Source organism: Dendrobates tinctorius, unplaced genomic scaffold (genome assembly GCF_039654945.1).
Source record: "Dendrobates tinctorius isolate UK_male_01 unplaced genomic scaffold, ASM3965494v1 ptg000014l, whole genome shotgun sequence".
NCBI classification, from domain to species: Eukaryota; Metazoa; Chordata; class Amphibia; order Anura; family Dendrobatidae; genus Dendrobates; species Dendrobates tinctorius.
The window spans coordinates 31,948,728-31,961,910 of NW_027361682.1; the positions used below are offsets into that span (position 1 = coordinate 31,948,728).

At 49.9% G+C, this 13,183-nt stretch overlaps 1 protein-coding gene across 1 annotated transcript in view; it reads left to right on the forward strand.

The window, feature by feature from the left end:
* The first annotated feature begins 604 nt into the window (after positions 1-604).
* The window catches only part of LOC141073418 (centrosomal protein of 131 kDa-like), a 64,704-nt gene continuing 52,125 nt past the window's right edge, over positions 605-13,183 (forward strand). Inside the window, exon 1 of the mRNA XM_073560622.1 lies at positions 605-742. The gene's annotated coding sequence lies outside the window, so the exon portion shown is untranslated. The remainder of the gene's footprint in view (positions 743-13,183) is intronic.

Sequence of the window (13,183 nt, forward strand, 5' to 3'; positions counted from 1 at the left end):
CTGAAGGTCGCTGTCAGGTGCAGGCGACTCACCGTGAGGGGCGGTCGGCGCACAGGTGGCTGTAGATAGCTGGGGTAACCGTTCTAAGACCTGGACCAGAGACTGAGAAACTTTAGTCAGATCAGAGACCGACAGACATTGCAACGGCCCACTCGGGGTGGGGTGCTCTCATTCCGGGGCTCGGAGTGCTCCTGATGGGCAGACATGGTGGAAGGGCTGCAGGACGGGCAGAAAGCAGAGAGGAGACGACTGACCTGATGCCCACTTATTTTTACAGTGCGCGCAGGCGTAGTGAATAGCGGTGGGTCTAGAACAGAGAGCCCTTGTAGGGTTGGGCATATGTCTATGCGGTAGTAGCGCTAACCTGACAGGGAACTGCCATGGTGAGCTAATTATAGCGTCAGACTGTAGCAGCGCCGAGCCTACCGAGGTTCAGATGCGGTTCCAAACACCGTTGTGTCCCCCCAAGAATAGATCCGGTGCAGGGAGAGAAAGTGATATCCAGAAATGAACAGGAAACCGCTGGCGGTGGGCGGGCTTAACCGCTGAGCCGCGTGATTGGAAGAAGACGGAGAGGGGGCGCGGTTAAGGTAAAGACTGACAGCGCTGAAGAGAAAGTAGCCCTGTGATGGGCTAGAAAGCGCGCGCAGAGAGGGAGGAGAAAGTTTTCAAACTGAAAGTGAAAGCGTCTAGATCTGAACTAACGAGCGACGGCGCCCCCGGAGCCGCAGGGACAGTGAAGGTACCGGGTAGATTACAGCCTGCGGAAACCACCGCTGGAACCACCTGTGCTAAGCAGGAGAGGCGCGCGTGTGACAGAGCACCCGGGGACAAAAGGGCGGGAGGTTCAAAACGGCAGTGAGGGGCACCGACCCTGGTAACATTAATGTGGAGAGACTGCAGGGCGGGAATTTCAAACGGGGCACTGTACTGCCTGTAATGGCTGCAGGGCTGAATGGGTCAGCTTGGGTCCATTTTTGAGAGCGGGGCTGGAGGGGACATTCAGATCAGCTTACCTGACGTCCCTGAAGAGGATGACCGCAGGGGCCCACGAATAGGGAGCAGGCCGCTGGGAGAGACAATCCTCTGTACCTGCACCATGTCCGTGCAGGTGAATAAGCCCCACCCATCGGACCGGACAGCGGCAGTTTACATACATCTGAACCGATATAAAAAATTGAATGATGTCATTATATGATATCTCAAAAAAGGGGTGACAGATTCCCTTTAGGCTACTTTCACACATCAGGTTTTCGGCGTCAGGCACGATCCGGCGTCGTGCCGGAACGCCGGATCCGGCAAATGTTTTGTAAAACTGGATGTGACGGATCCGGTTTTCTGCCGGATCAGTCTTGTTTTTGACAGACAAAACCGGATCCGTCTCATCCGATTCATCCGTTTTTCTATCCGTTTTTCGACAGATTACGCCGGATCCGGTTTTTAAAAACACCCCTTGTGGCCTTCCGAACGGGATTGGCTACTGGAAAACTATATATAGCGTGTTCCTACAGCCCTTCTTTGACAGGTTGTAGAGGAGAAAGTGCAGGTTGGAGAGAAGAGCAAGTTACTGGCGAAGATGGATGTTGTGATTGGAAATATTTTGAAGAATTTGGCAGATTTTACAGCGGAGGCGAATCGTTTGAGGGTGATTGTTCTGGAGAAGGAGAGAGCGAGACAGCAGCGCATCAGGCATCGTAGACGACGTTTGTGGATCCACCCCATCACAGCCAAGAGAATGACGCGTGGGGTCTATTCTACACTCTGCATGGACCTTCGACGAAACCCGGATAAATTTTTTGGATATGTTCGGATGAAAATGGAGAATTTTGATTACTTGGTGGAGCGCATTGCACACCTCATAAGAAAAGCGGACACCTATTGCCGCTTCTCTGTTTCACCCGCAGAGCGTCTGATGGTGACTTTAAGGTAAGCCACATTTATTGGATGTGCTCGCATCAGAGCACACTTTCACTGCAATCTTGTTGGTGGTAGTTTGTATCTCCAAGTGTTATAGCTGAGTTTTGGTATGTAATGCTGTGATTTAAAACTAATTGATTGTTTTTTAATTCCCCACAGATTTCTTGCAACTGGAGAATCCCTTTCATCACTGCATTTCCATTACAGACTCGGGATTTCCACCATATCTGGAATAGTGAAGCACACATGCCATGCACTGTGGGACTCCTTAGCTGAAGAGTTTTTACCAGAGTCCACAACAGAGAGGTGGATTGAAATTTCAGAAAAGTTTCAACAGATATGTCAGTTTCCCAACTGCTTGGGCGCTGTGGACGGGAAACATATCCGCATTGTAAAGCCAGCCGGATCGGGATCGGAATATTTCAATTACAAGAAATATTTTTCAATTGTCCTCATGGCCATCGCTGACGCGGAATACAAATTTATTGCTGTTGATATTGGGGTCTATGGCCGCTCCAATGAGTCTCAAGTTTTCAAACTGTCTGCCATGGGGCGTAAACTGTATGGAAACACCTTCCAGTTCCCACCCCCTAGACCGCTGCCGCAAACATCTGGTCCACCTATGCCATTTGTCTGTGTAGGGGATGAAGCCTTCCAGCTGTCAGAACACCTTTTGAAACCGTACTCTAGCAGAGGATTGACGAGAACAAAACGCATTTTTAATTACCGCCTCACAAGAGCAAGAAGAATGGTTGAATGTACCTTTGGTATTCTGACAGCCAAATGGCGGGTCCTATTGACTGCGATCAACCTCAAGACAGAAACTGTGGACGAGGTGATCAAAGCTTGCGTGGTACTCCACAATTTTGTTATCTGCAAGGAACCCATTTCCATTGAGGACACCTCTGAAGAAACCACCTTGCAAGATTACCATGACATTACCACTAGAAGTTCTGTGACGGTTTCAGTAATGAGGGACAATTTTGCACTATACTTTATGTCACCTCAAGGCAGAGTACACTGGCAGGATGACAGAGTGTGAAAGATTTGTGCCCAACCAAACTTGTGTACCTTCTGTACCAACAGTATATACCTTTGCCAACCAAAGTTGGCTATCTTGTCATGGTCTCTATTTTTAGCTTTAGGCCACAGGTGTGTACCTGGTTGTGTTTTATGCAAAGTATTTCACCTTTTAACAAAAGTTGTGTACATTGTTAGGAAATCACCAACAATAAACACAACTTTTTAGGTGAAATACTTTGCTTCAAACACAACCAGGAACACAACTGTGGCAAAAAGCTAAAATTTACCCACAGTTATACCTGGTTTTGAATACCTTTTTACCTTTTTAATACCCTGTATTTAACCTTTTTTTTAAACATATTTCGCCGCAGAAAGAAATGACAGACAACCAGTGTAAACAATAATTTAACTTTTATTTAAAATATTTTTTTTTGTAAACTGTTTTTAAAGTTAAAAAAACTTTTTTTAATAAAGGTTTGAAACCAACTGGGCATTTTTATTACAAAACACATCATAAATCTGTGTAGTGTGGGGTGGAAATACTGCTGGAGGGGCTGCGGGACACTTCGACACTGGGAGTGTGGAGAGAGGATTGGGATCGTGGTGGGGAAGGAACAGTTAGAGGTGATGGTGTGGAAAAAGCTACAGAATGGGTGGACATGTGGGAGGCAGAAGAGGTGGTGGGCGGTGGAGGGTTGGGCAGGGACTGTAGGAGCAGATGATGTTGATGGCAAGTTGTATGGGGAAGGAGTTTGGTACGGGGAAGGAGTTTGGTACGGGGAAGGAGTTTGGTACGGGGCAGGTTGCTGGAAGTGGGGAGGTTGCTGGTACTGGGGAGGTTGCTGGTACTGGGGAGGTTGCTGGTACTGGGGAGGTGGATGGTATGTAATAGGAGGGGGGAGGATGGAAAGTGGCTGGAGGGGGTGCAGATGTAATAGGAGGGGGAGGATGGAAAGTGGTTGGAAGGGGTGCAGGTGGAGGAACTACTGTGGTGGGAGGAGGAGGTTGGGAGGTAACTTGCTGGAGAGCACCGTGGCATGAATGCATTACATGCATCTGCTGGGTAGGAGATAGCGTTTCCATGCGCTCCACAACAGACCTGAAAAAGGTGTGGTTTGGCGAAGATCTTGCTTCTGAATGCATGGTTTGCAGAAGTGTCTTCACCTCCAGAATGCTGGAGTTGATCTGCTGAAAGCCTGCGGAGATTTGCTCTGACAAGACTTTTAGACAGTTCTGGAAAGATGCATTCAGATGCAAGAACTCTGGCGCATAAGTCTTTTCCTGACCCCTCTGCCGCTGCCGCCCAGTACCCGCAGGTGTACTAGAGGTGGCAGGGGCAGAAGGGTGGGGTAAAGGGAAATCGATCTCCTCACCAGCAGCTTCATGTAATGTAGGCGGCCACGATGCTCCTGTGCTGGTGGATGGGACAGATGGGTCGAATGTGTTGGAAGGCTGGGAAGGTGCAGATGTACCGGGGCGGTCGAAGTGTCCCTCGGTGCCGGTCTCCTCAGGGATCGCCTCAGAAGGGTCCAATCGTGCAGGCTCCCGAGTGCTGCTCACCGTGCTGTGGAATAAAGAGAAAAAAAAACAATTAAAATAGTGACATGGTATGGCCCTGGCTGAAAAAAAAAAGTTACATCTAACATTTTTTTTCACATGTGGTGTGTAATATTTACCTTCTAGTGACCATTGTTTCCCGGAGGAACGACAGGGCTTGTGCGTACTTGTACTTGCTCCTGCGTCCTCCAGATCCACTCGGGGCCCGCATCTCTTTATTGAACTCCTTCTTGAAACGATCCCTCACAGACCGCCACCGCTTCACAATTCTGTTCCCTGAAACGAGAAAGGAGTGGTTAGTATACAACATCAGTGTTTCCCAAACTCCAGTCCTCATGGTCCCCAGGGGTCATGTTTTCAGGATTTCCATAGTAAATAGAAATCCTGAACACATGATCCGTGGGGACCACGAGGACTGTTGTTTGGGAAACACTGGTTTACATCAAGCAACCGGTACTGTATATACTTACGCTCTTTAATCTGGGCCCGAGCATCGAGGTCCTCCCAGCGGTCCACAAGGAGCGAACAGATTTCCTCCCAGAGTCGCCGGGTAACAATCAGGTCAGCGTGGCGGCGGTCAGCCATATTCCAGAGCGGCTCCCTTTCTCTGACGAGATCGGTGAGGTGGTCCACATCGATTCCTCCATCCTCACCGTCAGAGTCGGGAGCACGTTGTGAAGGCTGTTAAAGAAAAAGACAAAAATAACATAATTAGCCTCCACAAAAGAAATGAAATAAGTGCAAAAAACAAAGCAAAAATATTTATACTTACACGCTGGTGACCGCCGCGTTGCTGTCGCCGACGACCCTGGGAGGCACTGCGAGGACCTCTTGGCCGAGCACCAGATTGGGAAGACTAGAGAAGAAAACAAAAAATGTTATGTCTTTGGATGTAGGCATTTGTTTGCTGTGTGTGGTCTGCAGAACATTGTTTTCTATGTGTTGTGTGTAGTGTGATGTTGTGTTTCTGCGTTTGATGCCAAAATCTTACCAATTGTGAGCCCACTCAGGTGTCTGTCCACCCCTTCCTTCTTCTTCTGGGAGCTCCTCTTCATCTTGTGATTCCTGTTTTGAAATAAAAGGCAATGAATAGACATATATTACAGAGATGATGGATTTTGGAAATAAAAACTTACCGTCAAACGCTGACGATGCGAGGGAGGGCTCCCAGAAGAAGATGTGCTGTCTTCCTGCTGGCCAGACTCCATGGCTGTGGGTGGTGTTCCTGCTGCTGCCATTGCTGCTGCTGCTGCATCTCTTGGGCGGCTGTTGAATAAAGAGAAACAAAGGGCCAATGAATATCTTGATATTCCATGGCCCTAGTTTGGAGGAATGGGGGATTTGATAATTACCGTCTCTCATCTGCTGCTGGACTCCCCTCCTCAGCATGTTCCATTTGCTGCTCCATTTGGCGTGGTGGTGGTGCTGATGGTGCTGCTGCAGATGTCTCCTGCCTTCTCCTGCTCCTGGTTCTTGGCTTGGGTGGCATGTTGGGTGTGGCTGAGGGTCCCACTGTCTTGCTTTTATATATGTCTTGTGGGCAGAGCTACTGAGCATGCTCAGACCAAAAAAACGCTCATAGGCTTTCATTGTGTGAAAAAGCTGGACACGCCGGATCCGGCGTGTCCAGCTTTTTCGCCGGAGACAAAAAACGTTACAGTAGCCGTTTTTTCCAGACGCCGGATCGCGGCACATTGCCGGATCCGGCGAAAACCGGATGAAACGCATGGCCATCCGGCTCGATCCGGCTCTAATGCAAGTCAATGGGGGGGAAACCGGATCCGGCATTGCATTTCGCCGGATCCGGTTTTTGTCAAAAGCGCCGGATCGCGCCTGACGGCGAAAACCTGATGTGTGAAAGAGGCCGCCGCGACCAATCAGCAACAGGCGCAGTGCACAGGCGCAGTCCTCAATCAGAAGGATGCACGCCACCGCTACTGTCGGGAGATCAGCGGCTCTAGCCGTTGATCTCCCAACAGTTGCTGCGGGTCAACTACGGGCGTCAGCGGCGATGCAGCCGGGAGATGACCAGCTAGAGGTACCCAGGGTCCAGAGGAGAGGAGACTCCGCCGGACCCTGGGTACCATAAAACGTGTAAAAAATAGAATTAAAATAAAAAAGAGTGATATACTCAGCTTCCGACGGCCTCCGGACTTTTTCTCTCCTCTCCATGCTGCCGGCATCTTCCGTTCCCTAGTGAGGCTTTGCGCCAAAGACCGCTGATGACGTCATGCTCTCGCGAGAGTGACAGCAGCAGTCTTTGGCGCAAAGCCTTACTGGGAACGGAAGATGTCGGGAGCATGGAGAGGAGGGAATATTTAGACATTTCTCCTACGCCTCATTGGGGGACACAGAAACAGTGGGTGCTATGCTGCTGCCACTAGGAGGACACTAAGTAAACCAGAAAAAAAGTTAGCTCCTCCCCTGCAGTATATACACCATCTCGCTGGCTGAGATTTCTCCAGTTCTTTGCTTAGTGTCTGCAGGAGTCACTTGGTTCTGGTTTCAGACCCCACCGTTTTTATTTTATTTTTGAATTTTCTGTAAATTTTTATTTTTTAATTAACGGAGTGAAAGGGGTGACGGTTCCTTTCTACGGCCCGCTCTCCCCCGAACCAACAACAGGCAAGCTCGTGGAGTAACGCTTCACGTACACTTTCCTGCGACAAATGGGGCTGATTCCTCTGACGATGGTTCCCTTATGGTCGGTACTCCACGGATACGAGGGCTAGCGCAAAAGTAACGAAGCACAGGAGTGCATGGAGAAGGACTTGAGCAGCGCTTTCTGATGCCCTGAATCAGCCCCAGAGCTCTCCATCCCCCTACCACAGGGTGGATCGATTGAGCAGTACCCCTTTAAGACCTCCTCCAGCTCTGCTGCATCGTCCGGAGGAATGAGACCCTGCAGCTGGAAGAACGCAGAGCGCGACCTGCCTGAGCTCAGGAGTGGAAGTATGGGGTCGGGTCCTTACCCCCGGGAGAAGCGCTGACTCAGCGTCAGCGGTGGTGCACCGGCGCCCCTTCGCGCAATCCCCCCCGCTTTTCCGACCTACTAGGCCGCAATTTGAATGGCCCCGCCCCGACGCCTACCACAGGTAGGCCAAAAAATTTAGTCCCCGACTTTTCCGGCCTACTAGGCCGCAATTTGACTAGCGCTGCCCGCGCTAATGTCGCCGTCCCCTCCTGTTTGCGCCTCTCCTCTCTTACAAGACGCACAATTCTAATCTCGGGGGCCATGTCCTTTTCCATCAGCGGCTGTTAACCCCTTCAGGCTCTGGACAGCCGGATACCTGGTGACACCACAGGACCACCGCTATTCCTCCCGGGGGGACACAGCACAGGACCGGGTAAGCTGCATCTGCCCTCAGATTAAAGCTTAACCTCTTCCCGGCACATTCTCTGCAGCTGCAGACAAACTCTGCCGTTAACCCTTTCAGGAGCGCTATGCCTCAATGTAAGGAGGCTAAACAGGCGGTTAATAAGCACACTGCGTTTTTATACTGTGTGCACCATTTGCAAGTCTGCATTACCCAGTGGACCGACTAATCCGTTATACACGGACTGTGACCCGGCCTGCACCCCAACCTGCTCCCCGACCTACGCTCCAACGCCCCTCGCCGCGCTGCTGACGGACCTCCTGCGATTAGTACCCCTGAGGGGGCCGCGTCCCTCACGGTCGGTGAAGTCTCTGACCCAGGCTATATTCTCCCTCTGGGAAAAAAACCTCGAAAACACAATAATCGGGGTTCAAAAATCAATTGTCAAACCAGAAAGCACCAAAAACAAAAACCCCATAAAAATTAACTTTTAATAGAGTCATTAAAACAACCCATAAATGAATGTCTAAATATACCAGGGGGTCAAAGGTCAGTTATTTATATAGGAAATTTTTTTTACCATATATGTACAGGGGCAAAAAAGCTAGATTGCCCTATTAGGCCGTATAGTGACCCTTCCTTACCGCGGAGGGGTGCCAACCTCCGCGGTCAGGAAGGGTCACTATAGGGCAATCTAGCTTTTTTGCCCCTGTACATATATGGTAGAAAAATGTTCCTATATAAATAACTGACCTTTGACCCCCTGGTATATTTAGACATTTATTTATGGGTTGTTTTAATGACTCTATTAAAAGTTAATTTTTAAAGGGTTTTTGTTTTTGGTGCTTTCGGGTTTGACAATATATTCTCCCTCCGGGAGGACTCTTTAAGTCAGAACCACCAGCAGGGGTCATCCTCGTTCAAGGGATGGTCAGGTCTCTGGAAAGCTGACCCATGACGCGTCCCCTAGTCACGTTTGCGCCTCTGCATCGGCGCCTCCTGTCTCTCACTCGCCTTTTTCTGAGGTTCACAGCGAGCATGAGCAAGAATCCCCCATCTGATCAGGAGTCGCTTGATTCTCTTACAGAATCAGTCAACAGGATTCTGAAGTTGGATGAGGAAGATATTCCCGCTCCAGCACACGCTGTCTCATTAAGAAGACCAAGCTTGTGCGTAGGTTGTTTACCAGCCGTCCTGGAAAATAGGAACCGGCCACATAAATGGTTCTCAGGGCAACAGTCTATTCAGGCTAAATACCCTATTGATACAGACCTAATGAAGGATTGGTTACAGCTCCCTCTGGTGGACCCTCCTGTATCGCGTCTTGCTTTTAAAACGCTCCTATCTGTTTCTGAGGGTTCCTCAGTCAGAAACTCCTCCGATTGCCAAATTGACTATCTTGCCTTCTTTCGCGGCAATTTGGGTCTCTAAGGCAATGGCCGCTTGGGCAGAAGCCTTAATTACTTCCATCCAGGGCACCATTCTTCCGGCGGCAACCACTGTTGCCAGGCAGATAATTCACACAGTGGACTTTATAGTTGACGCTTCTGGTGATGCCGCCAACTGCGCGGCTCAAACTGCCGCTAATGTGACCTCCATTACAAGAGCCCTATGGCTACGCGGCTGGCGGATGCCACATCTAAAAGAGCATTGTCTTCTCTCCTCTTTCAAACGGGTCGTCCTTTTGGGGAGAAACTGGACTAGCTCTTTTCTGATACTACCGGAGGGAAAAGTAAATTCCTTCCTCAACACAAAGGCTGTTCGGCCGTTTCGCAACCAACAGCCGACGTGTCTTCGATCTTCTCGCAACAATTCCGGTTGGTCCTCCTCTACTTTCTCTTCTAGATCAGGTCGGTCCCCGCGAGGAGACAAAGGCGTCCAGGTCTCATATAGACCTAACCGCTCTTAGAGACCCAGGTCTAGGGGAGCCAGATCTCATAGATCTACCCAATGACTTGTTGCGGTTTCCGGCAGGCACCGACAAAGTTGGCGGCCGCCTACTTCCTTCAGCCACACTTGCCTCATAGTTGCCCACAACAAGTGGGTCAGGTAGTTGGTGTCCTCGTCCTCCGGATACAAGATAGAAGTTTCTCCCCTCCAACTCGGTTTTTCCTTTCCTATCCCCCAAGGAAAAGACAAGAGCCTTCCTTCAGGCGGTTCAGGCTCTGATAAGGGACGGAGTCATCATTCTGGGCCCTCATCGCCTGTCATGGCCATTCTCCACTCACGGGGAGTGGCGGTGTTACCGTTTCTGGACGACCTGCTCATCAAGGGCCCGTCCCTTCCAGCCTGCGAGGAATCCGTGGACATAACAGTGATACACTTTTTCGCCTGGGCTGGAACATAATTTTCGAAAAGTCTTTCCCAAAACCGTCTCAGCAGATGTCCTTTTTTAGGAATGATCATGGACACTTCCTGCAAGTTGGTCGTTCTCCTTCCAGAAACGGCCCAAGCCTTACTTCAGGCAATGCGGACTCTTTAACCACCAGTTTCGCGCTCTATTCATTTCAGCATGGGAGTTCTCGGAAAGATGGTGGCAGCGATGGAAGCAGTTCCATTGGCACAGTTCCACCTCCGTTCCTTACAACATGCGTTGCTGTTAGCTTGGAACAAGAACCCGTTCCCCTGGATCGTCGGATCCTTCTGTCCCTGTGGGTCAGGCAAGCCCTTAGGTGGTGGACACTGAGGTCCTCCCTGAATCAGGGGAAGTCTTTTCTCCCAGTAAAATGGTTGGTAGTATCCACCGACGCATATCTTCTCGACTGGGGTGTGGTCTTTTGTCATCACACTGCACAAGGGTCGCTGATCGACCCGAGAGTCACGTCTCCCCGTCAACATTTTGGAAATACGAGCGATCAGATTAGCTCTACGGAGTTTCCACCATCTCCTCGCAGATCACCCCATCAGGATCCAATCCAACAACGCCACGGCGGTATCGTATATCAACCGCCAGGGAGGTATCCGTAGCAGAATGGCCATGCACGAAGTGAGTCACATCCCCCTTTGGACCGAGTAGAAAATTGGACGGCAGATTTTCCCACTCGCCAAGGTATCACCTCGGGAGAGTGGTCCCTTCATCAGGAAGTCTTTCAGCAGATTTGTCATTGATGGGGGACTCCGGATGTGGATCTCATGGCCTCAAGACTAAACAACAAGATTCCTCGGTTCGTTGCCCGATCGTGCGATCCATGCGCCAACGGAGCGGACGCCCTTGTTCTGCCATGGCACCGGTTTCGATTCCCGTACATCTTCCCCTCTTTCCTTGCTTCCGAGGGTCATCAAGAAGATCAGAGCGGAGGGAGTACCAGTGATCCTAGTCGCGCCAGATTGGCCGCGCTGAGCATAGTATGCAGAACTAATACAACTAGTCGCCTGCGTCTCCTGGCGACTTCCAGATCGCATGGAACTACTTTCGCAGGGCCCGAGTTTCCACCAGAATTCCGAGGTCCTGTCTTTGACGGCGTGGCCGTTGTATCCTGTTTTTTTCCACAGGCTCAGTTCTCTCACGACGTGATTTCCACCATGATTAGTGCTAGGAAGCCTGTGTCCATGCGCATCTATCACCGCACCTGGCAAAACCTTCTTTTCGCGATGCAAGGATCATGGTTGATCACCTCTGATGTATTTTCATTCCGGCCATATTGGAATTCCTTCAATCTGAATTAAAATCAAGCCTCGCGCTTAGCTCGCTCAAGGGCCAAAGTTCGGCCTTGTCAGTACGTTTCCAACGCATAATTGCCACCAAACTTCAGGTCAAGACGTTCAATCTGGAAGTTTCCCATGTGGCGCCTCCTTATAGAAGGCCTTTGGAATCATGAGACCTTAACCTGGTTCTTGGAGCCTTACAGGAGGCTCCTTTTGAACCGCTGCAGGACGTGTCACTGTCCATCCTCTCTTGGAAGGTGGTCTTCTACTGGCAATTACGTCAATCAGACGAGTTTCGGAATTGGCAGCCCTGTCCTGCCGTTCTCCGTTCCTGAATTTGCATCAGGAAAAGGTAGTTCTCAGGACGTCCCCATCCTTCCTGCCAAAGGTCATCTCCTCTTTCCATCTTGACGAGGAAATTGTTTTGTCTTCCTTTATGACCAGCGCCAGTCCATCACATTCAAAAAGCCCTCCACACCCTGGATGTGGTTAGCGCCATGAGACGATATATTTCGCGGACAGCTTACTTCCATAAGTCAGATGCCCTGTTCATGCTTCCAGAGGGGCATAGGGTCTAGCCGCGTCAAATCCACGCTAGCCAAGTGGATTCACTTGGCGATTCATGAATCCTACTGTGTCAGGAATGCGCCTCTCCCAGCGGGGATTAAGTTGCACTCTACCCGGTCAGTGGGCGCTTCTTCGTTCATTCGGTACCAGGCCTCGACAGAATAGGCCTGCAAGGCTGCGACTTGGTCCAGTCTGCATACTATTTACAAAACATTACCAAATTCATTCTCAGGCCTGTCTACATGGCTGCGACTTGGTCCAGCCTGCTTACCTTTACAAACATTGCTTAATTCATTCTAAGGCCTCTGTGGATGCAGCTCTCGGCAGACGCAGCCGGCAATCGGCAGTGCCTCAGTGTTATATGGGGTATTAGCAGATGTATGCTCCCCACCCAGGGACTGCTTTAGGACGTCCCACTGTCTCTGTATCCCCCAATGAGGCGTAGGAGAAATAGGGATTTTTGTGTAATCACCGTAAAATCCTTTTCTCCGAGCCAATCATTGGGGGACACAGCACCCACCCTGTTTAACCTATTGGCTCACTGTAGCATTCTTAGGCTTTGACTTAGTTATGGTTATTGTTGACTGTTTATGCTCCTACTGCTTTTTTCTCTGAACTGGAGAAATCCCAGCTAGCGAGAGGGTGTATACTGCAGGGGAGGAGCTAACTTTTTTTCTGGTTTACTTAGTGTCCTCCTAGTGGCAGCAGCATAACACCCACTGTCTCTGTGTCCCCCAATGATTGGCTCGGAGAAAACAATTTTACGGTGAGTACAGCAGAATCATCTAGCAGTGGCTGTGCATCAGTGCAGTCCATGTAAGATTCATCTTGGACCCAGGCATGGTATGTGAAAAGAGCTCCATAGCGTAATCTGCAGTGTGGGCTGCCGCATCCTTAACTTTTGGTGGGGGTGAAGGACACAAGGAAATGGGTTTTTTATGACCAGAACCCTGCACTGACGACTCCGTGCTTGCAGGTTTCGACCATTCAGAAGAGGAGGCAATAGAGCTGGTGGCTTGTAAAATAATGCTTATCCTGTAAAATACTCAGGATTAGTTACCAGATAAAAATATAGTGGTTTATTTGGATTCTTCCATCAAAGAAAGGTTATTACAGAAAAACAGGTGAATAAAAATAAGTGAAAGAGATATTGTCCA